Source organism: Amblyomma americanum, chromosome 11 (assembly GCF_052857255.1).
Source record: "Amblyomma americanum isolate KBUSLIRL-KWMA chromosome 11, ASM5285725v1, whole genome shotgun sequence".
Taxonomy (NCBI): Eukaryota; Metazoa; Arthropoda; class Arachnida; order Ixodida; family Ixodidae; genus Amblyomma; species Amblyomma americanum.
The window spans coordinates 124,759,413-124,784,863 of record NC_135507.1 but is presented as its reverse complement, the minus strand read 5'-3'; the positions used below and the strand labels follow the sequence as shown (position 1 = coordinate 124,784,863).

Here is a 25,451-nt window from a genome sequence, read left to right as displayed (position 1 = left end):
AGGTATTTTCGTTTACTGAAGGTGGGGTCAAAGACCCATCTTTCCAAGGAAATCACCCCTGATAAGCCGAGCACCAGGCCAGGCGAGGGCTTGTTCCGATTGTAACACTGGTGGGTACCTGGCGGCACTGGGGATCAAACACCGCACCTCCTGCATGCGAGGTGGATGCTCAACCACTTGGCCCCCGCTGCAGCAGCTATTGAACCAAAGGAATTTCTTGAGAGCTGAAATAAAAATTTTAATCCGGTCATTTGGCGACGTTCGGCTAGAGGTGGCAAATTGAGAAGATGCAGCATCTCTCTTACAGAATGAGTACGCGTATATCTGGGCATTATAAATCGAGCCGCTCTTCTTGGCACACTTTCAATTTTTTTTATTAAACCACTTTCTATCGGATCCATATAATCCAGGCATATCCTAATGTTGGCCGCACATAAGTTATATAGGCAGCTAATTTGGCAGATTGTGAGGCCAGTTTTAATCTTCGAAGCAAAAACAGGAGTTTCTTCTTAGCGGCTGAACAAAATTTTAGTACGTGATTTTTCCAGCTTAGATGTCTAGGAATGAGGACTCCCAGATATTTAAGTGTTTCTACTGTGGCAAGTGCGGTCGATGCTAGCATATAACAGTATTCATGCCCACGTTTGGTCCTGTTCGTGACACGCAGAATAACCGTTTTTTCTTCATTGATCTTCATTTTCCAGCCTTGGCACCAATTTTCAACCGCTACAAAAACATCATTAAGTGCATTTTCATTATCTCTACTATTTATACCACAGTACAGCAGGCAGTCGTCAGTGAAATTTCTTACTGTGTATTCTTTATTAACATCAGAAGCAATGTTGTTAATATAGACTAAAAATAAAACGGGACTCAAGTCGAACCCGCCGCGGTGGCTCAGTGGTTAGGGCGCTCGGCTACCGATCCGATGTTCCCGGGTTCGAACCCGACCGCGGCGGCTGCGTTTCGATTGGGGCGAAACGCTAAGGCGCCCGTGTGCTGTATTAAAGATCCCTAGGTGGTCGATATTATTCCGGCGCCCTCCACTGCAGCACCTCTTTCTTCCGTTCTTTTTTTTCACTTCCTCCTTTATCCCTTCCCTTATGGCGCGGTTCAGGTGTCCGCCGATATCTGAGACAGATACTGCGCCATTTTGTTTTCCAAAAACCAATTTTCCATTTCATTTTTCAAGTCGGACCCGTGATGTGCACCAGAGGTTACGCTTCGTAATTCTGATTACTGCTCCGCACAAGAAGACTTCATGAAAATCCTTGCCAATCTCTAATATTCGTGCACATCCTACTTAAAAGAGATATCGGAGGCTCGAGCCAGATGCACACGTCTTCAAGTGCGAAACAAACGATTCCTTGACTTCTTCCCTCCAGGTACCGTGCATGCCTACGTTATCTGTGCCAATTAGCTGTGTCTGTTCAGAGGCCGCACGATATGGTAAGGGTTTCGGTAGCCGTTAAGTGCCGCTCACGACCATCGTAAACAAGAAACTACACCCTTTCGACCTTACCTGCAAACCTGCGGCAGCGTTGACCTCTGCACGTGCACGACGTAGCCCGTCGACCCGTGTATGTGATCGGGCACATGGCTAACAGCATTGCCTATCTAAACGCATTCCTGGCCCAAGGGGCGAATGCCGTCGAGGCCGACCTGTCCTTTGCCGCCAACGGCTCGGCGGCCAAGTTCTTTCACGGTGACCCCTGCGAGTCGCCACTGAACTGCTCGGCCCAAGAGGAAGTCGTGCACTACCTGACCTACGTTAGGGACACAGCGAGCGCTTGTGAGTAGCGTTGCGTTATGAAACCAGGCCGCAATATTTTAGATTTCACAGTTACACAAACGTCGCTAAGCATAAGGATCCCTAACATATAGAGATAAAAGTGATTCAGAGTACATCTCCAGGAGCGTAATGTGCTGCAGTCTTGATCTGGAGCGCAGGGTTGAAGGGCTTTTCACGACGCTTCTGGCATTTGTGGGTACAAATCTCTCCGTATGAATCACCATGACAAAAAATAGCAGGAGATATTCAAACTCCGCATTAAGTGTGTAACACGATAGCGTTAATGGGTCAGGGCTCTTAAATGAGGAATTAGTCATTTCCTACTTAACATTCATAGATCCCTGGGAATCCTGATACCACTCCTGGCGCAGTGTAAGCGATGCGCCACTGCCATGCAATGACATGTGCTGCCCCGGTGGGGCTTGTGCGACCCAGGTTCCTCTTCACAAGCAAGCTCTCGCGGCAGATCATTAATTCAACTTTCGCCCACCGTGGTGGCCAGATTCCTATATATCCGGTGGGTAGGTTGTGTTGACAGCACAAGATCACGTGGCCTTGGTAGTCCACCTCTGTTGCCTAGAGATTTTTGCGACACGGGCTACTCAACGCTCTTTCGTTAAAAAGAAAGTGGGGTACGTGTTGAAAAATGGAAGTTAGTAAGAGGCTATGTGTGGAAATATTCACCACGATGTTCCAGCTCTAGATTTAGCGGTAGAAGTAGCCTTAAAGCGCTATAAACATTAAAGAAGGGAAGCGTGCGTATAGATTTCTTGTACGAAATAGAACTATACAGTTCCAAAGGCTCCCAACCATTTATATACAATAAACGTTATCTTAAACATACCACAGATATGAAAGAATCTGCATTATACCAACCGCCTTGAAAGGTGATACCAAAGGCTACTGAGAACTGAAAACGACACTAGCAACTTGTATGCCGTTTATTCTTCGTGCATAGTGACCGAGGCACTTAGTAAGGTAACTGCCAATATAACCAAGTCAACACTAGCTTTAACAAGCCTACAGATCATAGGATGAAAGGGTACCCGAAAAGATGTCTCATTCATTTCATCAACAGCAGGCGCCACGTCTCTATCCACGCAATTCATCGGGTGTCAGCAGGTATTCAGAACGGTAAACTATATAGGTGTACGGTATGAGGCTCAACTGAAAAACCGCTAGGAAACCACCAATTCCTGACAATATATTCTTTGCTAAGCAACTCGCGATTTTGTTTGTCGTGAATCAGTGAGGAACTAGGGATAGAAATTGTAATTTTCAATCGAAATACACAAAAAGTCTTAGCCTTGCACTGTCACGATAGTAGACAGCATGTCTAGCTCCGGAGTACTCTGGAGTGCACCTTGACGTCATGGTTTACCTGTCACCCTAGGCTACCATATTGCGGTGACATCGGCGTTGCTGAGAAGCAATGGTTCTTCCTATGAACAACGACTGGGTTTGATGACGTCACAAAGCTGGGGCAAGTGCACATTGACGTCACCGGTTCGGATTGAAAAACGCCCCTCGTGCCCATAAAAGAAATGGCATCCTTTTTTGCATTCGAAATTTTGTGTCTGTACCCCTTTTCATATGAATCCTACATTCCTTTAAACAGAGTAGCAACTGGTGTAAGTTCAGCTGATGGCTTCGCGTTCCTTTGCTTCCCGTTACAAGATGCGTCCAAGTACTATGGCAAGATTCTCCTTTTCATCATCGACGTCAAAACTGACGGAGCTCAAGGAAATCTAGGATCAGCTGGTGCTAGCCTCGCAAACAACCTGATCGACCACCTCTGGAATGGTAGTGAGTACGCATACTATTTTTCTCAAACTTAACCAGCATGAGAATGAATATAGATAAGTATTGCGAATACGACTGTCCAGTTAGACTTGAAAAAAAAATGATCGCGTGTGTTGAACCTGTAGCACAACAGTCGGTAGCAAATGCGTGGCTTGAAACTAAGATGGTTTGCTGTTTTGTAATTTTTATTACAATTACTCCTTCATTTATGAGATTTAGAAGTCCGAATATTCGATGGGCGTGCTTGTTAAACGTTCGCTTCACTTAATTTCAGCTACTTTAGTAAAGTTAATGGAAGCAATAAAAAGACTTATAAGCGACTCACCTCACTGTCTATAGTGGAGAACATGGATCATGATTTCAAAGCATGGCACTAAGGCACTGCTTACTACTGGCAATGCGGGCTCTAAACGAATAAGGTTGCCTGGATAGCGCTTTCTTTTCCGTTTTCCGTACATTTCTGATGATCTCATGAGCGTAAACTGAAACATGCACGCCGAAAAGCCTCGATCTTTGAACGTGCAGCATTTTAGCGTCTCCCCTAATTCAGCCCATTCCATATCAAAATGAAAACCAACCAGCCTGCATCCCGTTTCACAATGACTTTATCATTGGTCTTAAGCGAATTCATCTGTAGTTTAAATCCCGAGTCTTCGGAAAAGCGCTGGTGTTCGTCGACTGCTAAAAAAATGGTGGAGATTTAGCATTGTTAAGCACGAAATATTCCGCGAAAGCCCTGTTTTTTCGAGGTGCACACCACCGCCACGTACCTGAAAGCGCGCTTTAGGTGTTCACTGACTCAGGAAGTCAGTTATGCGCGTCTCGAAGTGTTGATTGTCAATGCCAATTTACACAATGCACGTCGGCGGCCTGTGCTCCAGTGCTGCGTTTTTACATCAATGTTGTCAACGCCAACACGTACTGCTCTAGTGCCGTTGTTTCTCCCACAACGATGTCCAAACCAACGCATGCAGCGCTCATCTCTCTGTCACTACTGCCACATAGCTCAAAGTGCCAATATTAGCTTTATAGTAGTATTAGTTGACAAAGAAGACGATGCGCAATACACAGAGCGAGTGTGTGTTTAACACGAGGCGTGTTCTGCTGCAGCTATAGCCTAGTGCTCTCGCGCACTGGCCAGCGGAGCTTATCCTTTCGCTCCGCCACGAGTTCGAATCCCAGTCGCGGATACTTATTTCATATATCTTTATTTCTTTCTATTGGCACAAACCCACAAACATGCCAAGTTCCTGCTAGGGGTTTACCCATTTGAATTGCGCTTTCTCATTATTACATTGTAAAGTATGAGCTCAACGCACGCAAAATACAAAATGAAAATCATGTAAATGAGCTTGTTTAGTTCCCCTGTCGCCAAAGATCCTCTGAATGGGATTCTACGCAGTGGTATATATGGAGTTTTTTTTTAATCAGCCAAATCTACTTATACCGGAACTGAGCATAGCTCGCAAATTTCTGATCTGCATAAACCATAGTACTATCGAAGCTGTTATGTGACTTACTTTACATGTAAGTGAGAACAACTGCACACCTCCGCGTACTGAAAACATTATGCATATAATTTGGTGAATATCAGCACGTGAAATTTGGATTTGACGCTTTTTGGTTGGGGACTGTATTTGAACTATTTTCTTTCGAGAATTTTATTTCGATAGCAGTACTTCAACCTCTCTTTATAAAAATAATACTTAAAAATAGCTATGCTCTGAATTGTACAGAAATCCATTTAGAGCATTAACTGCGTGCAATCAGCGCCACTGCTGCGCGTCAACATCGGCGAGTGAAAGTGGACAACAAGCTTGTGTCACAAGCGCTGTAGAGACAGCTTTCTGTTCTCGTGTTCGACAGCAGGAAAGTACTCTATAGCTATAATGCATAAGGATATAGAATTTCTCTTACTTCTCTCTAGTATCTCAGATCCAGGATTACTAGCGGAATGGCAGACGCAGACAGGAGTGAAAACAGCATAACAACCGCTAGTTCTGTCGCTTCCTGCCTACATCTGCCATTTCGCTGCTAGTAATTAATAATGATGTTCACCATCCTTAGGCTAAATTTTTGAATATTGCAATATGTTAAAATAATTTTATGCAAATATTGAAGGTAATGGTACAGTCTTCCGATGCGTAGCAAAATCTTTCTTTTAAAGTTTATCCCTCATTCGACGTGAGCATTTAAGACTCCCATAGAAACCCGATCAGGAAGGTTTTTGAGGATAGCAATAACTTTAACAGCAAAAAAAATGCAAGTCTGCCGAGGGGAAATATACAGATATAATAATTTTTATTCTGAAATCTTTAAATTGTGTATAAACTACGCTCATAAACTCTTTCCCTTTGAAAAATGCTTTTCTCCAGAATTGCTGGCTACATGTCACGTGGTGGTGACGGCAGTTCGGCAGTAAAGAAGGCAGCGAAAATGGTTTCGAAAAGAAACTGTTTATTGGAGGGATTTGTGCCCACATATAAATGAATGACTCGGCAGCGGCAATAGCAAAAACGTGCTCGGCGGTCTTCAAACAGAGTGGCCACCACTCTCCGCCGCGCTCAATTTAAAGCTAGCAACGAACTATCGAGATACCCTAGTCTGGAAAAGGATATAGATGAGCCTGAAAGAAGGAGGACTCCCCGGTCCACAAAAGTACCATGTAGAATTCGTTGCGCCTGGGTGCGATCACTGGAGATGAATCTCTTTGCGACTTCCTCCAAGGCAGTGCACAGCTTTTTGATGACTTCTTGCCTTCACGATAGGCTGTGACTTTACTGAAAGCTGTGACATTGCGCAGTGACTTTAATTTACTGCAACTGTTTTTTCTCCTTCATCTTTTTCTCCCATCGCCCCTTTTCCTGCCGTTCAGGATAGCAAACGAGCTATTCTTCTGGTTAACCTCCCTGCTTTCCTCCTCCTCCTCCTCCTCCTCCTCCTCCTCCTCCTCCTCCTCCTCCTCCTCCTCCTCCTCCTCCTCCTCCTCCTCTTTGCGACTTGCATTAGAAACAAAGCGAAAAAGCCGCGCGCCGGCAGCTTTGAGGGATGAACAAAAAGCCGTTACAGAGCTTTACACGAATATAGGAAGCCAATGTCTACAAGCCCAAACTTTAAATTAGAATGCAGCAGAGACGCATGCTTGCTTCCTTGGCAAATGGCTCCTGATCCTTTTATTAATATGCTTTTTTGTTTCAGATCTTCCGTCCATCTCTACGCGGTCGATTCAGAAGTAGCGCTCGAAAAGGAATAAACAAAACCACGCTCGCGACAGTTCAAATTATGAATCTCAAGTAGACAAAAAATACTCTCCCGAGTGCATCAGGCTGACTGTGATCCGTATATGAGCAGGATATGGCTCGCTTTATTTTTTATTCAAAACAGAATTTGCGCTTGGGTTTGCTAGTCGTTACGAGAAAACGTTCGTATTCATTATTTTTTCAAAGAAAAGACGTACGGATATGCCTTTCACTCCAACGTACTTCGACTCAGCTTCGGTTTCTGAATTTGGCTCATTTCGAAAAAAAAAAAAACAGAACTCCTCGCATAGCCAAGGTGCAGATGCTGTGGCTTGCCAGGCGGAACCAGCTATTAGCGCCAAAGTATTACGTCAAGGTTTAAGTTGGTGTCCTACTAGTTGTCGTCTTCCCTGCCTCTGACGCCGCACCGGAGCCCCTCGGCAGAGTTAACGGTTCTTCCCTTTCTGTAAACGCCACCTCCTCCGTACAGCGTGCGCACCTGATAATCACCAATGGAGCATAGTAAAAGCATTGCAAATACAAATAAGTTGTATTTTTTATAAATTTGAAATAAAAAAGTATATGAAGGGGTTTTTAAGAAATCTATGTTCCTTTATCCTTGCCTCTTGCTGGGCAGTGAACCTGCTGTGCCCGGTCACAAAATTATAATAAAAATTTAAACTAATTCAGCCGCTTACACGCCGTTTAGGACTTAATGAGATGCGCAACAACATTCTCTGGCCGAGGTGTACCTTTGTATATCAGTGCGGCCACCGAGGGCACACGGTACTTGCCACTCACACCCAACAATTTTGGGCAAATGCATTCTTGAGCGGGAAACAGTGTATGGCCGCAATTTTTTCATATAATGTAAGATTTCACTAGAACAATCAATTTATCTGCAGATCACCCGACGACGCTGTTGTTGTTGTTTTCTTCTGTTAACGCTTTTGCTATCGTCAAAAGCGTTCCCCCGATTGTTTTTTGTTTATGGCAATGTTAACCGTTCGATGCGATCGATGCGACTCTTTAAAAGAAATATTTTGTTACATATCAGACGAATGGACAATTACCTTCAATATTTCGGTAACAGTACCTTACAATTTTCAAATTTTCATTTTTTTTTTGTCAGAGAATGTTGGACATGATCCTGATCCTTTCTCGATAACGGCCACAATAATTACCTAAATCTTCACATCGCAATTTTCAAGCTTACCAACCGTAAATATACCCTCCTTATTTGAAACCTTTAGAGCTTAAGTCGCTCTGGTGCAATATATTCTAAAACTTCACCGTCATCATTGTTACCTTTGAATTTAGCTTCCTGTTCCTCCCATGTGCCATAGGAGTGCGCTCTGCTGCAACTGTACATGCTGCTCATTCTTAACGATTCCTCCGCTGCACCATCCGAGAGATATCAAATTATTTGCAGTTGGTTTCGCCCGACTTCGTTCTTTCCGTGGACACAATTCCCGCCCGAAGTCTCAATAAATACAATCCGCATTAATGTGCAAATTGTGCAGGCAGCCTTCTCGGTTGCTCTGGTTAAATAGATATCATAATCCATTATCTTAGCAAACCATATGACAAGATCCCACATTCCGGTATACTGTTAAAGCTTGATGAGCTGTGCTTATCTCGGACTGTAGTTAGCTGCATATCGTCATATCTAGGCATGCGCCAATAATTGCTTGATTTCGAATGCCATCTTTGTGACGTCCTCTCTTGACAAATTGCATACATTAAAGTGTTAGTATTCATTTATTTGCAAATGACTGCTTACTCTTCAACGGCATTAATGCAAAAGTTAAGATGGCTTAACATAACTCTCAATACTGCTTATGACTGGTGTGATCTCTAGAACATGAAACTTGATGCTGATTGAACTGTTCAAGATGCATCACAAGGAAAAGTCTCCTTTTCCTTTCCAGTATATTCTGAAGCCGACCCCGATTTCTCAAAGTGACTGTCTCGAAATATTTTGCCGTAACAATGACAAACCACCTGAGCTGGTTCGCCAATTTCATAATATAATTCTCCTTCTGCACGTGGTATGCTCAGTTAAGTAATGCACAGAATCAAATAGTGACCTTCCGGCGTAAAGCTGCTGGTCCACTTACTAATACGAATTCGCCTGCAGCACGCCTGCCACATTTGGTATCATTTCACTAAAAAAGACATCTCAGGCTTCAATATGTTAAAAAATGACTAGTTCGGTTTATATGCAATCGCTACTATCGACATGATTCCCCATCTGAATTAATAAAAATTAATAACATCAACTTCTTAGAGATCTGGAGAACGCTAACCTGAATAAAATTCCTATTTCAAGAGAGGTGAGACTTTCTGTCAAAAAATTCAATGTTATATTTTGCACCCTGCTGATAAAGCAATAGAGGGTTTCTTTAGCTTTCAGGAAATATATTACACTTGATTATTAGCGACTTCGGAACTGCTTTTTTTATCTTTTTTAGCGGTCGCATCGAGCGGAAAGGTGTGGGTTTTCATGTGTTTCATCCGCATTGTATTCAACAAAGCATGCTTGAAAGTTGATGCACTTTTTAACACGAACTGTTTGTCATATGTGAACAAAATTTTTCCCAGATTTCACTCAATGTATTTTACTTGGCTGATACCAGAATCAAAAGCCCAAGTAAATTTATATTTCAATGATAAACAAAATACATGTCAAAATTTTATAGCACGCATAAAGGAAAAAATGTTATAAACCTTTTTTATTCATTCCGCATGCTTCTGGTACCAGTTGAGTATAACAAGAAATTCTACTTTCATGCAAGAATTTAAACATATTGCATTGTGTAGAATTCAAGGAAAGAAAGGTGCTTTCGTAGAAAAAAAAGAATAATACTAGAAGGAATTTCAATCCAGCTTTTCTCGCTAATAATATCTGCAACTATTTAGAAGATTGCTAGCAAAGTTCATAGCCCTAGCTTTTATTACAACTGTTCTAAAGCCAACTTTCGAAAGCCTTCGTGGAAATCTCACCCCGCCTTAAAATCTACCATTTCCAATTCCATGTTAACCATTCAACATAACTGCAGTTTCTTTTATACGAAAGTAACGAAATATTGACAACTACATACCCGACTTTCATTACTGGCCGGCACAAATAAGTTTAGATGTTCTTCATTTCCTACGAATACAGCCGAATAGAACAACCTACCCAGTCACATGTTTGCATCCGAACAAGTTCGTTCTTCGATGGAATGAATTTTTGACCGATAGCCTTTGTCGCTCATTAGTCGCAATTTGCTTTCTGTTTTTCTTCTTTTGTGTTTTCTTCACTGCTCGTATAGAACCCTACACTTGGCATCGTGTAATACTGATACTGACCTACTGTATGGTGTCCCACTGCTGATTGGGCCTCCACGGCCTGCAGTAAAATAAATAAAATCAAGATTTATGTCAAATAAATTCGATCCGCACGGATGGACAAATCGTGGTGAAGCCTTTTAAGATATTCATGACTGAGAATTTAGAATAACTGCATTTCTTTATTCTACGCTCACACAAGGCCATGAAGAATCACTTCGTTTCAAAAAATGCTACGTATTCTTTTTCTTTCAGTTGAACCAAAAGACATGATGAACGTGTCGATCTCGTGTTATTTTCCTGAAGACGTGGAACTGATTCGTAGTGCATATGATACCATTTTGCGGCATAAGTTGGCCCCGGTTCTTCTTGACCATCTGGGTGAGTGCTGTTTGTTGACCACCCTAGACGTATAGAGGAGAATTGTTTCCACAAATTTCGCGGAATTTCTCATAGAGAATTTACATTGTAGATGTGCTTTATCATCTGCCCCTCCACTTCGGCTAGGTGACACTTCGTATTGGACGGCTCCGCATTTGTTTCGATTACTTGAGGGTTTTTTTTTAAGTTGCGCTGAAATCGCTACACGCAGGAATATATCTGTCCCCAATCGAAATCTGCTTGCCGTAGTCACGATTCGATCATTCCACCTTTAGCTTAATTAGCAGCATTACAGCTCAGCCACTGCGTACCTAAGGCGAGCATACAGTGCTCGGAAACACTAATAAATTTTACATGTAGCATACAACAACAACTTGTCTAACTATCGTCCGATTTCGCTGCTACTGATATTTTAAAATGGGCAAGAAAAAATAATTCACACTGGCATCACCAAATTTATTTAAAAGCACAACTTATGAGCATCGACACAACTCTGCTTCAGGAAATCGAAATCAACTGAGATAGCGCTATTAACACGGAAAAAAATTAATACTTCAACATTTCATAAAATATACACAGAATTTTAAAAAGTGTTTCATCATCCTAATATTTAAACATTGTTAAAGAAACTGAAATATACAGAGTGAGAATAAACGTTTTACCACTTCTAACACCATACCTTAAGCATTGAATGCAAAGCGTCTCAATAGATTACTACTTGTCATCATGCCGACAAGTTAATACTGGCGTACTACAGGGAGCATTCTTCACCCTTTATATTTACGTAAATGACATAATTACGCTTACCCATATTGCATATTTTGTCTCATAGGGAGATTACACCACCATGCCTAATAGCAACAGTAACTTCCAGTTATTAGAGGCTGAGATCATCAATCTCCTTTAAGGTCTACATAAGTGGAGTGCTTCAAAATTCCTAGAAACTAGCACTGAGAAAACAAAGGCTGTCATTTTTCGCTCCCAGGCATTTCTAGACACCGAGCGCTTTATATATCACATTAGGATGAGAGTGAATAGAACTCGCCGATACAATTAAAATACTGGGGTATATCCACACAAAACATGTCAAGGAACAACCATGTTAATTACATTATACAACAATGTCGAATTCTGCTGAAATTTCCGACGAAATTCCACTCGTTCCTGCCACAACCTGTGAAACTAAACAAATAAGATGAATTCATTTTTTTCTCATATCAGCTATTGCTTTCTGGCATGTGGGACAACAACCGTAACCAGTATACATCGCATACATATACTACAAAAAAGTTTATTCGCCATATCATAGGGGCTGGCTCACAAGCTCACGCTTGCGTTCACACAGCCCGGCGGCCAACACGGACAAGGAGGAGGTGCCACAAAGCGCTGACTTCAACGAAGGTTTATTGCTGCGCGCAGCGTATACATATGCAGTACAGCGCGCATGAGCAGCAGCGAAAGGACATGCGAAGAGTCAGGCTTGGACTGGGCAGTAGCACCCAACTGCACGAGGACACACCCTTCATCGATACAAGGAACAAAGCAGGCAGCTAAAAAACTAAAAAGCAAGCTATCACGAGGCAGAGAACAACAGAATCCCCATAGTCCGGACCCACCGCTAAGTTAGAATTCGCAATAAACGACGCTCTTTTTCACTCAAGCACACCGGTGGTGTGCTGACACAGTCGTCTGCTTTTCTCGCGATTTCACCATTCTCACCTATCTCTCTGGCTGACTTGTTGACATACTTATGAAGTAATGCGGTTCTTCCCAAGTAGGGACTACGTCAATAAGCTTGACGCTGTCGGCATAACTGGGCCTGCAATTTCGCTAATTAGAAGCTATTTATTCAATAGAAAACAAGCCGTGGTCATCTCGGGAACATGCTCAAAATTCAAAACTACAAACGTTGGAGTTCCGCAAGGTTCCCTTCTTGGCCCTCTTCTATTTTTATTATATATCAATGACCTCCCTCGCTTTCTTTATAATTCCAAATGTTTTCTTTATGCTGACGACACAACAATCTTAACCTCAGATTCACAAATAAAGTGATCGATAAACTTAACATTGATGCACAGAATGTATTCGATTGGTGCAGAAATAATTTGCTGTTCATTAATGCATCCAAATACAGCTTTTTAGTTGTTAGGTCACCTCAAAAAATTCTTTGCGAAAACCCGTCTGTTAGCATAGGCTCAAACTCAATCCTTTCAGCTGACCACGCATACTTTTTAGGCGTAGTACTGGACAAACATCTTCAATTTCAGACCCACATCTCATCTATTTCTTGAAAAATGGCGTATGGTATTGGAGTATTAATTAAAGTTCGCCCGTATTTCCATGTTCCCATTCTCATTTCCCTCTATTACTCATTCATCCACTCCTATATTCAGTATTGCACTTCATTTTGGGGAAACACGTATCATTCGCATTTATCTTCTCTGCAAACTATTCAAAATCAAGCAATTCGAATTATCACTTATAGTCACAACTATGCAAATTCCCCTCGTCTGCTCCTATGATACAATATTTTATCAGTGCCCAAAATAATCGAACACAAATTATGTACCCTTATGTACAAATCTGTTAGAAATCTTCCTTTTTCGTTAACTAGCAGTGATCAAAATCCGCGTAGCAACGACACGCGTTTTGCTAATAACATTTTTTTACTCCCTAAACCTAACACTAATTATGGAAAGCAAACAGTTCGTTTGACTACCAGTACATTATGGAACCCATTACCAGTTAGCATTAAGCAATCACCTAATATCTGTGCCTTTAAATCCACTCTACGTCAGTTTTTACAACCACCTAATAGTATTTTACTTGGTATATGGTACTAGTTTTGTCATTTATATTATTCAATGAGTTGTCTTTTGTATTGGTCTGTATGATATTAGGTGTGTAATCATTTTCATTCAAATAAGGGTTTGCATTATTTCTCGTATTTCGCTCACTGCTCATTTATGATGCCAACAACTTAAATTTTTTTTGCATCTGCTGTCTGTAATTCATTTTTACAATTGTTCTTACAGGAGGTCCCGTCCACAGTATCTGACTTTGGGACCTCCTTCTGTATACCAATGTTTTTCTCTAACCTTGTACCATAAACATGTAATAAACGAACCTTGAACCTTGAACGTTTTTTGCACTTTCCACAGTCACGGCAGCTTATGCCGAGATGCCCAGATGACATTATTGTTGTGTTCCATGAGCCCCTGGTTCAGATATAAGTTCGGCCACAGTGCATATGTATCGAGTAGACCACGTTTCTTTGCGCCCTCTACAAACGTTTGCTGGTGTCTAACAGTGCAGTTATTGTTCACAGTGACGGCGGAATTTACCTTCCTACAAAATTTGGATAGCTTATCTGGTGCAAGGAACACCACATGTACGCCTGTTTTTTTAGATTGTGGCCTGCAGCGTGCATGTGAGATATCAGTCTGTGTCAGACCCACCGCTGTTTGAAACCATTTTTACTTTCTCTGAGCATGTCCTCTGCATCAGAAAACAAGAGCGTACACGGACAGCCGGAACTCCTCAACCGGATCACCTACCTGGCTAGAGAATGCAGATTCCAGTCAATTATTGCACGTTTTCGCGAGGACATTACAAAAACAAGACTTTGCAAGTGCCAGTTTCACTAGTTTGGAGTGGGCTAAAGCAAATGGAAGTACGTGTTTGTCTCTTCGCGTTTTGTAAGCTCAGTACACATCGTCATTGGAAATATAAATTCCCAGGTCAGGAAATTTGATGGGCTGTTCACGGCAACTTATCCGTCGATGCTAGTTGTTGAAGGCAGTCTGACAGCACTGACAAGACACTGCACATAGCTGCGGGATCGGACAGATCGCCTAGCTCAGCATGATCGGGCATGTCTGAACCAGAGGCTCATGGAACAATACAACAACGTCATCGGGGCATCTCGGCATACACTGCCGTGACTGCGAACAGTGCAAAAAACGTGGTCCCTACGTGGGAAGAACCACAATACTTCATAAGAATGTCAACAAATCAACGAGAGAGGTAGCTGAGGCTGGTGAAATCGTGGGAAAGGAGACGACTGGGTCAGCACAACACCGGTGTGCTTGAGTGAAAAGGGGCAATGCTCTCGCGAAAATGTGATCAAATTGTCAGGCTCTCAACATCTAAGCCTGGCAGGAAAATATTACATAAGCTGAGAATCAGTCCACCCCGAGAAGTCGCTGACAAGATCGACATGCCCATGCAGATGAGATCACACATTACGACTCACCCCATACCAAAACGCATGGATGAGGAATACAACAGAGGACGGAGACTAGCCAGAGCTAGACACCTCTCTAAGCGCTGGAATGGAAACAAGGACACGATCTACGTCGATGCGGCTGGACCCGTTAACGGAGTCGCGGCAATTGCAGCAGTTTCACCCCGGGGGGATATCATTGCAAGCAGCCTTATCCAAGAGGTGGATACCACATCGGCTGAAGAAGCAGCTATCGCACTAGCGATATCAAAGAACAGCGAGGCAACGGTTATGTCCGACTCACAAGCAGCGGTACGCAATTACCTCAGAGGCCGCGTTGGCGCTCCGTGTTGGGAAATTTTGGAAAGGTCTAATCCTTCAAACATCCAGATCTTCTGGACGCCAGGGCACCTCTCAACGACGGGCAATGAGGCGGCCAACACAGCTGCTCGAGCTCTCCTCCTCCGAGCATCTGGCACGCAGCCTCTCTCTGACATAGTTGACAACCCCTCACCCTTACTAAGCCACGCAGAAATTACGGAGTACTATAAGATCACAAGAAGGGAATATCCTCTTCCTCACAAAACCCTAAGTAAATATGAAGAGCACATAATCAGGCGACTACAAACTAATACTCTGCCCAATCGTTACCTAATGAGTATATGGTGCCCAGAAACCTACAATTCGTCCTGCCCCTTCTGTGGAGCAGTTGGCACACTCTTTCATGCGGTTTGGGAATGTCAAGAAAACCCAGACTTGGACAGCAATCCCGATCCGATTCATGAGCGCTGGGAGGCAACCCTTTATAGCCACAGCCCACTCGACCAGAAATTGCTGGTTGAGAGGGGCCGGATTATGATGACGACCAATGGGTTCTCGTACTGAACCCACCCAGTTTTTGTGCTCTGAATAAATGTTTTTCCTCCTCCCTCCTCCTCGCGAAAATGTGGAAGCATCGACTGGAATCTGTATTGCATAGCCAGCTGGCCCGGTTGAGGGGCGCGGGCTATCCGTGTACGCCCTTGTGTGTTCTAGAGGGCATGCTCAGAGAACCAAAAATGGTTCAAAACAGTGGTGGAGCTGACAAATATCTTGAGAAAAAATTGACTAATACCTTACTTGCACGCTGTCACCCGCAATCTAAAAACAAAAACTGGCAGAAGAGCAGGTGTACATCTGGTGCTGTCTGCACCAGATAAGCTGTCCAAAGCTATGTATCCTGGAAAATTTAGCGCAACAAATGGACGAGTACAAAGAAATAAGACACAGACGGACAGATACAGAAGCCCAGCACAAATGCTCATTAGAATAATAAATACTCAGGTCAGAAACGTGGTCCTACGTGGGAGAACCACAATACTTCATAATCTCAACAAATCAACTAGATAGAGAGAGAGAGAAGACGAAGTTGTTCCAGACCAGAACGCTATCTTTTTGCCTCTGAAGTTTTATCGTGTTTTTTCCACAATCAGGGAGGCGCCGCTCCCTCTTCGTAATGGCGATGGAAGTAGTGGACGTCGGGCATCCTCTGGAAACCGGTGGGTCAGCGGCAGCCGCCCATAGGAAGCGCTTCCACCAATCGAGCGAGGCAAGCAGCCAGGCCACCGTGCTGCACTCAGCCACAAGCGAGGACTCTTCGGCGGACGACGGGTTCGTCCCAGTGATGAGCAAGAAAGCCAAGAGAAGACGTCGTAAGAGTGAGGACTCATCCTCATCAAGCACATCTACAGTCATCACTATGCGTAGTGCATCGGCGCATACAGTCCTGTTTACGCCTGAATCGCCCACCGACAACCTCAACCTGCTGGACAGGCAGGCTACGTCGGTGTTCCTCGAGGCTCGCGTCCCGGAGGTGCTCAAGGACGTCAGGATGAACAGCCGAAGGAAACTCCTTGCCATCGATGTAACGGAGCGGAGCGCCTTGCAAAGTCTAGCCACCATCAAGATCGGAGACATCCTCGTCCGCTCTCTTGTTCTTGATAACAATGGCACAACCGCTGGCGTCATTTACGACATCGATGCGAACATCCCTGACTCCGACCTGCCGATACTCATTAAACCAGCGACGAACAGCAACGAAATAACCAAGGGTCAGCGCCTCGGCAAGTCAAGGTGCGTCAAGCTCACTTTTAAGGGCGATTGTATTCCATCACACGTGATGGTTGGCCACTTTCGACATGCAGTTCGCCCATTCGTCCCGAAGCTGCTTCAGTGTCAGAAGTGCATAAAAATTGGGCATGTAAGCGGCGTTTGTAATACCACTATAGCGTGCCCGCGCTGCTCTGAAGCACATAGCGGTGACAGTTGCCGCGCTACTGCCTTGAAGTGCGCCAACTGCCGTAGCCCTCATGACGCTTCTTCGTCTGTCCCCGCCTGAAGAAAGAACGGGCGGTGTTGAAGCAAATGATGCGAGACCATTCAACGCACAGAGAGGCCGCAGCTGCGGTGCGTCGGCGTCGTTGGCGTCGTCGACGATCTGCTAGACGAAAGGCCGACAGCGGCAGGGAAGCCCCCATCGCTCCTACTACTTGTCCTCTCCCTCCACCGAGTAATGTAAGCCCGGTGACTGGTGAAGCCGGAACGAGTGCTTCAGAGGTGAAATGGCCACCATTGCCGAAGCCACGCTCGAACTTGGTGTCTGAGCAGGCACCACGCCCCCACTGTCTCACGCCTACAGCTGACCGAGCCCAAGGCAGAGATCCAGCCCTGGGAGAGGAAGTGCAGGTGTTCGCCATCTTAAGATCTCTTATGAACGCCATGCGTGTGATGCTGTGTAGCGTTCACTCGCCAGCAGAACGGAATGCATTGCAGGTACTGGACGCGCTAAATCCAGTTCTTTCAGCTTTCCAGTAGCAGACACAATGGCTCTCCCAGCGTTACCATTTGAAAGCCAAGTCAGAGAAGCCTCAATTTTCCAGTGGAATGCCCGTGGACTCAATTCCCGCATTTTGGACATTCGCGAATACGTCTATAAACACAGATTTCTAATCCTTGTGATTTGTGAGCCCAATTTACAAAATTCCATCCGAATTTCTGGCTATGAAGCTTTTGCATCCTCCACGCACAGGGGAAATAGCAAGGTCATCCTCTACATTCGAAGGGAGCTTGCTTACGTGCACCATACGGTTCCCCTCACGACCATAACCAGTACGTCTGTGTAACGGTAAAAAGCAGCACCCTGACGTTTACGCTTGTGGGCGCGTACTTATCTCCAACAACAAGGTTTGACGCCGACAGACTGAGGGACTTGTTGGCTGCAACACCTGGGCCTTGGATTGTCACTGGTGACTGTTATGCGCGTTACGCTATGTGGGGAGGCATCCGGATGAATTCGAAGTGAAGAAGTCTTGTCTGTTTCGCATCTGACAACGACCTACAATGTCTTAACGACGGTTCTCCGACGTACATTCGCGGACTGTATTACAGCAGTTTTCTGGACTTGGCGTTGTGTCTCGGTGTCTTGCGAGACGCGTCCGGTGGTTTGTTGACGTGGAAAGACATGGAAGTGACTACATCCCCACATATATTATTGTTCCTGGTCTCACTGGATGCAGATCTGACAAACGTTTGCAACGAATAGACTGGCCTATTTTTAAAACTTATATGGAAGAAGCGTGCAGAGAAGACATCACAACATGCATTGAAGAGCGCATCTAGGAAACTATGAAACACGCGAGATGCTTCTTCACTCTAATGCCAAAGTTCACAGACTTCGATGTGGAGCTGCAGCGCCTCCGATCAGTTCGACGAAGAGCAGAGAGAAGATACCGGCGCACAAAGTCGCTGCACGACTTAAGGGATGCAAGGCGCACACAAAAATAAATTCAGCGCAGAATTCAAATCTTGCAGGCTTACCGTCGGAAAGAATTCTGTGAATCACTGGATCCACGAAAGCCTCTCTCACGCATCTGGAGTGTGGTGCGTGGTTTGCGAACATCTCCTGAACAGCTCCAACCATTCAAGCCTCTCGCACTTCACGAAGGACGTAGCGAAGCGGAGATTGGTGAAGATTTTTGTGCAAGAATAGCATGTCCCAGGAACCAATCCACAACTCTGAATTGCTGCGAAGTGCCTAGACCTAGGGATTCACGAATGGACCTTCTTTTTTCCATGGAAGAACTAGACGCCGCCATGGCCAGTTGCAGACGTGCTTCATCACCGGGGCCCGATGGAGTAACATACTCTGCACTTGCAAACCTTGGTCAGGAGGCTCGACATGTTTTTTTAGACCACTTGAACTCATCATGGAGTGCGGGTACAGTTCCGGACGTGTGGAAATCAAGTCGTCTGGTTGCAGTCCTTAAACCTGGAAAATCGCCGCTTGACCTAGCATCGTACCGCCCAATCGCATTGGCTACTTGCGTGGGCAAACCCATGGAAAGGATGGTGCTTACGCGAATTGAGTGGTATCTGGAGCGCTATCAAATATACCCAGATGTAATGTCCGGGATTCGGCAGGGACGTTCTTCTATTGACAGTGTGATTGCCCTGGTTTCTACAGTTCAACATTAGAAGCACCTGAAGCGCTTGACCGCGACGTTATTTCTGGATGTTAAAGGGGCGTATGATAACGTCACTCATCAAGATATTTTGGACTCTCTGGAAGCTGCAGAACTTGGTGGTTGCATGTTCTTCTGGATACGCAGTTATCTATCCAACCGATCACTATTTATGCAGACTGAGTACGGACCAACATCTTCACATTACACTTCCCGTGGGGTCCCACAAGGTGGAGTACTCAGTCAGCCCAACGCTTTTCAATCTTGCGCTTGTCGGCGTTGTCGATGTACTACCACAGTCGGCGAGAGTCTCACTCTATGCAGACGATATTTGTATCTGGGCATCAGGTGTTACGGGACCAAAAGTTCGAGAAAGGCTTCAAAAAGCGACAAGCATTCTTGCGGCCTACCTCCGCCTGGAAGGCCTGGAGATTTCTACTGAAACATGTTCCGTTGTTGCCCTTACACGCAAGAGCATGTCCCATTACCCCGTAAGCATAAATGGGTCAACAATACCCTATGAAAGAAGCCATCGCTTTCTCGGAGTAATCATCGATCGTAATCTAACATGGAGTCCACATGTCTCGTACATGAAAAGGCGACTGACATCGATCGTTCACATTCTATTTTTTCTCGGAGGGAAGTCGTGGGGAGCATCAGTGCACTCGATGCTCCAGCTGTATACGGCATTATTCATGGGATTCCTTCGGTACAGTATCCCTGAACTAGGAAACTTGAGGAAAACGAACATACGGTGTCTGCAAAGTGTACAGGCTCAAGCTCTGCGGACGTGCCTTGAACTGCCAAATGAGCGTCTACAGTCGCAACAGTACTCATCGCTCAGGAGAATCCAGTGACTGCCTATGTCTCAATCGATGCCTTGAGATCGCATATTCGTCACCTCTCTCGGCTTCCCACGCACCATCTTGCCAGTCTTCCCGCTAAGCGGCCGAGTACATCGTTTGCGAAAATTATTGATGCTTATCGCGACTTCCTAAAAACCCAATTTACACCAGCCTCTAGACCGTCTTCTCCATTATGGAGTCTGCACCAACCTTGTGTGCTGCTTTCCATATCGGGCATCAAAAAGAAGGCTGATTTATCTACGGCAGGACTGAAACAGACAACCCTAGAATATTTGCATGAGAAACACGGACACTGACTGTACGTATACACCTATGGCTCAGTGGCCCCTTCCAGTTGCTCGGGCTCCGTAGTCACCCCCTAAGGACCATAGTTAAGAAAGTGAAAACATCACGCCGGACTTCATCGACTGGCGCAGAACTTACTGCTATTCGTGTCGCCATTGAGCATATCATTGAAGAAACACCCCAGCAATGGTCTGTTTTCACTGATTCAAAGGCAGCCCTCCAAGCGTTACAATCTGCTCTTCGTCATGGGTCCTATGAACAACTTGTCACCGAAATCCGAGAGCTCCACCACACAGCCATCAACTAAGGGCACGATATTGTTTACCAATGGCTGACAGGACACAGCGGCATCGCAGGCAACCAGCGCGCAAACAAGGCCGCACGAACTGCTCACCATGAGGGTGATTGCGTGTCCACCCCTTTCTCGAGAGCCGACGCAGCGGATAGGCTTAGACCACTGTCGCGGGGCATCACGCTTGCCGCGTGGAATTCAGGCCAATTCTCGCATTCGCGTTCAAAAACTTTAAACCCAGAACTGAAGCTTCGGCTTCCATCCGGCCTACCACGACGTGAAGCAACTTTGTTGTTTGTCGCCTGTGGCTTGGTGTAGCTTTCACCAAGCACTACTCCTTCTTAATAGGTATGGCTGGCAGCCCTGCATGGGCCGTTTGCGGGTGTGATGAGACAATAGCCCGCATCTTGGTGAATTCCCTGCCTACAGCGCCGACAACAGTCTCTCTGCCGTACACTGGAGCATCTCGACCTGCGCCCACTGACGGAAACGAAGATTCTCGGCCACTGGCCGCGGTGGTCGTCGGCGGTGAAGGCGTCCAAGGCACTGCTCTGCTTTTTGAAGACTTGTGGCCTGCACGATAGGCTGTGATTTACTGAACGCTGTAACTTTACATAGTGACTAATTTCCTGCAACTGCCTTTTTTCTTTCATCTTTTTCTCCCCTGACCCCTTTCCCCCGTGCAGGGTAACAAACCGGCTATTCGTCTTGTTAACCTCCCTGCCTTTCCTCCTCCTCCTCCTCCTAACTTTGCAGTAGGTCCGTACGATGGGGATTTGTTGTTTTCTGCCTCGTGATAGCTTGCTCTTCAGTTTTTTAGCTGCCCGCTTTCTTGTATCGATGAAGAATGTGTCTCGTGCAGTCCGTTGCCGTTGCCCCAGTCTCAGCCTAACTCTTCGCATTTCCTTTCGTTGCTGCGCATGCGCGCTGTACTGCATATGTATACGCTGCGCGCAAGAATAAACCTTTGTAGAAATCAGCGCTTTGTTGAGTCTCCTCCGTGTCCGTGTTCGGCGTCGCGTTGTGTGAACAAAGGAAGAAATACCAACTCGCCCAGCAACAATTTTACACAAGCTGATACTGGCAAATATTTTACCTGGCTTAAAATAACAAGAATGCATAGTTTATACGCATATTCATTGGCAAATACAAATAACTCTGCTATAACCATCAAGAACTTAATGCAATAATAGCACAAGTAAACAAGTAAACAACCCTTCAGGACTCGCGTTAGTCACAACCTTGGAAAACTCTTTTGACGGACAAAGCTAGACAAAAAACAATGCTACGTCATTTTCTCCCAACATTACTAAACAATTTTCACTGCAATCAAATTGATATTAACGACATTAACATCTCCGAGCCTAAGGTTTTTCTTTGGAAGCAATGTTCAGGTCATTGAATTTATCAACACTGTAAAAACACTACTGCTTGGTTTTGCCTGATCAGATTAACCTCACGTCCTTGTGTATGATGTGTTTTGCAAAAAAAAAAATGCTTTTTCTATAATTTTTTTTCGTACTTGAATATTCTACGTAGAATTGTTAACTGGAAAAATGGCACGATGTGCCTTATTTTTCTCGGTTCTTTCTGTACAATTTATACTTTTTGCTCTCTCGTTTAAAATGTAAATGTACTTACATATTGTTAGAATAGAATTCTGCCGTCAGTGTATGACATGAAAAGGGGGCTTGCACGCAATCAAGTGAGCTTGGTCCACATTTCGTCTGAGCTTTCTTTGTTGCTTCTCACAGAAAAGAACTGATTCTAAATTTGAACATCTTGAGTAGAAGCCAGAAAGTGGGCATGCAGGGCATACATTATATTCAAGGTCCGTTTTCTTATACATTAAAAAGCGCATTGATGGTTTAACTATGTCTTGAGCAGTGCACGTATTCTAGTGATGCCGTTTCGCAACACAATCTGCGCTAGATCTACTGCACTGCGGTGAACTGCTGGCAGTGCCATTTATAACAAGTTTTTCAACAGTGAAAAATGTTGTTGGGTTGAACGTGTTGGCTTTTAGTCGCTAGCGAATAAACGTTACCCAGCAAAGCGGAGCAGCAGGGCCTATTCTGCAATGAATGAGCGAGATTGGCTGAGTCGGGACCCTCGGGTCTGACAGCAGCAGTTTTCATAAAGTCGCTTACCCAAGGCTGTCTCTTCTAAATTGACATTAGTCTCTCTCCGAAGCAGTGCCGAGCGCTGAAGTGCTTTGCTCGAATTCGGTTGTAACAAAAGCTGGCATCCAGAGCATGTTTCACAATACAGGAAAGAAATTTTGCCCCGAGAAGCGGCTGTTTGCGTTCAAAGCGGCATACTTGCATCCTGGATTTCCAAGTCTCTGATCTGGATTTCAGAAAGTATACAACTTCCATTATAAGTGAGCAGATTTAGGGCTGTAATATTCGTGTATCTACCCTTCTTAGCAACAAACTAGTCCCTCACGGGAACTTTCAGCCAGGTTGGGAATGATATTGCCCTGTAGAGAACCTTCCTTAAAATTATGCTTCATGAGTGTTTGGCATCTCAAAGCGACACAGGCTATGAGTGACACCGCAGTGGAGGGCTGTGGATAATTTCGACCACCTGGGGTTTGTGCTCTCACATCGCCCAGTATCCGGGGTTCTAGCATTTCGCCTCCACCAAAATGCGACCGCCACAGCAGGGATCGAACCTGCGCCTTTTGGGTCAGCAGCCGAGTACCATGACCACTGAGCCACCGCGGCGGCCATAGAGAACCTTGTCTAACTGGCAGCACGGCGGTTCTCTCCTATTTTAGCGGATCAGTTAAAACTGCCGATGGAACGGAATTCACCGGACGTTTACCCTTGTTGTAATTCGAATTTAAACGACAGCTCGGAGGGGGGGGGGGGGGGGGGGGAAGGGTGAAATGCTGATGTTAATCGAGATGCTTAGGAGCTACCGGAAGGGGTGTGGGCTCTCGGTTGCAATTTTGCCTCAAAACTGTCATTAGCTTCCCGGGTAAGCTGCAGTGGATGCAGTTTTGTCAAAGTGTTGAAGTAGCCGGGTACCGTAACCAGTCTTGAGGCACAGGGCTAGACGCGCAGGGTAGGCGTTGCGCATGGTCACGCACACTGTGAAGGCAAGGCGTGAAGCGCTTGCCACCCCGCACGCACGCCTTATCTAGCAATAGGCCATCCGCCGGGATTTGCCGGACGTCTCATATGCTGTAAAAGCGCGCACAAACGAGAAATCGCACATCCTTGTTTGCAGCAGTCTTTCCTCTCTTTCACTACACGAAGCTGCAGGCTAATCGCCCGACTCGCTCCTTGAGACAAAAGTACAAAAAATTATTCCGGTTACTAAGCTATTTGAGTACAGGTTTGCCTGCTCTTATAAAAAAATCACGGCAGGAAATGATCCTTTAACAGCCGCATTGTTCCTCTTGTACCATATGCCACACCCTATGCAACTAGTGGCCATGGAATGTTTGCAATACCCAGGTGCAGAACAAACTACGATTCTGCGATGTTAAAATATATTCTACCGAAATGTTTGAACACCCCTCTCTATAGCAATCTAACAAAAATGACTTCTTCTGCACTTAGGGAACTGTTCATTGATTAGGTTGTATTTTGTTACTGTGTTGAAATGTTTTTACTTGTCATTTCTATTTTTTTTTCGTTTTTCTCTCCTTTCTCTAACAATGCATAATGATTCCCCTGTGTAACTGTCTCTGCTAATGCTGCCGACTTCTACGGTTTACGAAGCTTGCCAAGCGGCCATTGCGAACCGCTTTTTTTTTTTGTCACCCACGGTTTTTGTACGACATAAACTGAAATAAACTTGACCACATAGAAGCGAAGTACGTGTTCGCGTAATGCTCACTTCTCCGCCCTCCACCTCTGGTTCTTCAACGATGTCGCGAAGTACATCTACAGGGATTTCAGGCTAGCCGCCAGCTGTCAGCCGGTAACAAAACACGTATTACAATGATGCACAGTTTGGACGTCCTGCATATATGACATGGTAAGTCTGATGGTGATGGTAGTGATGGCGAAAGAGTAACCTTACCCATGTAGGGATGTGGCAGTTCATAGACTACCGTCAGCGCTGACAAGTAGGTGGCTGATGCTAAGCTGATGCTCGGCTAACAAATTCTGTGAGGCGCTGTGTAGACTGTGTATGCCGCAGCATGAACCAGTCTAGAGAAATTAAAGATGCACAATCTATCGTCGCAGGTTTTGCCGTCACCAACGGAGAGCTGTCAGTCATAGCAAATATCTTTCATCGACTTGGCATCAGACGTCATGTCTGGCAGGGATTCGCATTTCAGAATGAAAGCTGGAAGGAGGATAACTATTCAAGATATGTTCGCAGCGTCACCGCCCTCAGAGCCCATCCCGCATCCGCGGAAAACTACGCGGACAAGGTCTATGTGTACACAGTCGACCAAGCACCTCCAGTACAACTGTTACTAAGGTAGGGGTAAACGCTCTTTATCGGACAACATACTCACGGTGTAAGCAACTCCATCTCTACTAACGGACATTTCGAAGTTTGTATTTGTTTTGACTTACCCTTGCTGAAAAGGTCAAACGAAGCGATTCGTAATTTTGTTTTCTGATTTTATCTAAAAGTGAGACGTCAGCCTAAAGGCGAATCAGACGTACAGGTGCTGCGTTTTTAATCATAAGTTTCCAACTTTCAGGAATAGTCTAACTGGCCCCTCTCTCTCGCAGGCACCGGATCGACGGAGTAATTACCAACGT

At 44.9% G+C, this 25,451-nt stretch overlaps 1 long non-coding RNA gene across 1 annotated transcript; it reads left to right on the top strand.

The window, feature by feature from the left end:
- Positions 1 to 3,508: 3,508 nt before the first annotated feature.
- On the top strand, positions 3,509 to 25,146 carry LOC144109956 (uncharacterized). Its single transcript, XR_013309656.1, has 3 exons — positions 3,509 to 3,598; positions 10,423 to 10,548; positions 24,921 to 25,146. It is a non-coding gene; the product is annotated as an uncharacterized LOC144109956 (long non-coding RNA).
- Positions 25,147 to 25,451: the final 305 nt, after the last annotated feature.